Here is a 2477-nt window from a genome sequence, read left to right as displayed (position 1 = left end):
GTATCTTCCAGCCTCCCGTTCCCTCCCCTTTTAGTCGCCTTGTACGACACACAGGGAATACGAGGCAAGTATACTTTCTTCCCTATCCCCAGGGATAACAGCATCTGGTGTTCCCAGACGGTCACCCATCCAAGTACTAACCAGACCCAACGTTGCTTAACTTCCCTGATCGGACGATATATATATATATATATATATATATATATATATATATATATATATATATATATATATATATATATATATATATATATATATATACATATATATATATATATATATATATATATATATACACGAGACTGAAAATGAATTTTCCACATAACAAAAATGGAGGCGCTGGGGATTGAACCCGGGTCCTCTCGCATGCCAAGCGAGTGCTCTACCACTGAGCTACGCCCCCAAGAACATATTTTGTCACATAGTATTATATAAAGCACTGAGATTACCACGGCAAAATACTGTTTGACCGACCGTTGCCGACTAGCCGGCAAAATAACCACAGGGTAAATCTCCATGTTGCTGTCGTGTTTTCCTCTCAATTTTCCACGAAGAAATGAGTTTTAATTTTTTATTGTCGTTGCAATAGACTGGAACTAAGCAATAGACTGGAACTAAGCTGACCTGGTATGAGGTCAGAGCCCTCATTATCATCCCTGCTAACTACCGGAAGCAGATTAAGTCGTTCCACAACCGATGTCCGGCCCATGTTAACTCTGATGTGCCCAGCAGTTGGAGGAGGATCGCCAGAAGCTTCTGGAAGATTTCAAGGACGTCTTGGTGGACCTGACCCTTTCAGATAAGGTCGAAAACCCCAATTTATTGTGAAGATCTTCACTATAACGTTGGACGAACATACTGAATGTTGCACACATGTGATGCGGACAAAATGAAACAAGAAAAAGACAAAAAATATGTCTGGTGTGGGTCTCGAACCCACGACCTTGAGTGTGTAAGACTCACGCTCTACCACTGAGCTAACCAGACAATAGAAAAATACGTCTGTTTCTTCAATTTGAATTAATGAAAATTGCGAGGCAGCGTTTAGAAAAGAGAGATGTCTTTGACGAAATTTACTTACTTGACTTATTCTTCTGTCCCTCATTATCGAAAGTAAACATACTGAAGGATATATATATATATATATATATATATATATTTATATATATATATATATATATATATATATATATATATATATATATATATATATATATATATATATATATATATATATATTGGAAAGGATCACAATTTTGCGCGTGATCAAGTATATTCCTATGAGTCCACGGGGAAAATGAAACATGCCACGTTCCCAAGTGCACTTTCATGTAATAACACATCATCAGGGGAGACACAAGAGAGAAATATAACAGTCAGTTGATATACAACGAAGAGACGTAGCTAGTACGCCATTTGGTAAACATGTGATTGTCCGAGACAGACAACAAGCGTATCATAAACTAATTATGTGGACAAGATGAATTCCTTACAAATTTTATCAACACTAAATTTATGCAATTTGTATAGACAATCACTTATATCAAGATTATAATTCTTTGTGCATTTAATGATAGAAGATTCAATGATATTTCTCGTGGTACTGGAGTTAGAGATTATAATGCCATCTCAGTTATTAACTCTAACTCCAGTACCACGAGAAATATCACTGAATCTTCTATTATTAAATACACAAAGAATTATAAACATTAAGGAAACATGCAACATGGCGGTCAAACTATGAGATGCACAAATGAAGTTTATGAATGGAATATCAGGGAGACGAACTAGTTGATGAATGATGAATGAAAGTGTAATAAAGTCATGATGAATGATGAATGAAAGTGTAATAAAGTCATGATGAATGAATGAAAGTGTAATAAAGTCATGATGAATGAATGAAAGTGTAATAAAGTCATGATGAATGATGAATGAAAGTGTAATAAAGTCATGATGAATGAACGAAAGTGTAATAAAGTCATGATGAATGAATGAAAGTGTAATAAAGTCATGATGAATGAATGAAAGTGTAATAAAGTCATGATGAATGATGAATGAAAGTGTAATAAAGTCATGATGAATGAACGAAAGTGTAATAAAGTCATGATGAATGAATGAAAGTGTAATAAAGTCATGATGAATGAATGAAAGTGTAATAAAGTCATGATGAATGAATGAAAGTGTAATAAAGTCATGATGAATGAATGAAAGTGTAATAAAGTCATGATGAATGAATGAAAGTGTAATAAAGTCATGATGAATGAATGAAAGTGTAATAAAGTCATGATGAATGAATGAAAGTGTAATAAAGTCACAGTTTAAAAGTACAAAATATGAATGGCAGCCAGGGAAGAGTGGCCCAGGTAAATGGAAGGTTGAAAAGTTCGCGTTATGTGACGAATTTTGATAGATTTTGCAAGTTTCCTTTCCTATGATGGAACGTAAAAGTTTGTGCTTAGTTCTAGAGACAGAGTTCA

The 2477-nt window shown here is 34.3% G+C and overlaps 1 non-coding gene across 1 annotated transcript; it reads right to left on the bottom strand.

Annotated features, from left to right (window-relative positions):
- Positions 1–915: 915 nt before the first annotated feature.
- TRNAV-UAC (transfer RNA valine (anticodon UAC)) lies at positions 916–987 on the bottom strand. Its single transcript has one exon. It is a non-coding gene; the product is annotated as a tRNA-Val (tRNA).
- Between the last annotated feature and the right edge of the window lie 1490 nt (positions 988–2477).

Source organism: Panulirus ornatus, unplaced genomic scaffold (genome assembly GCF_036320965.1).
Source record: "Panulirus ornatus isolate Po-2019 unplaced genomic scaffold, ASM3632096v1 CTG_3467_pilon, whole genome shotgun sequence".
Classification (NCBI taxonomy): domain Eukaryota; kingdom Metazoa; phylum Arthropoda; class Malacostraca; order Decapoda; family Palinuridae; genus Panulirus; species Panulirus ornatus.
This window is presented reverse-complemented; position numbering and strand designations above follow the sequence as displayed.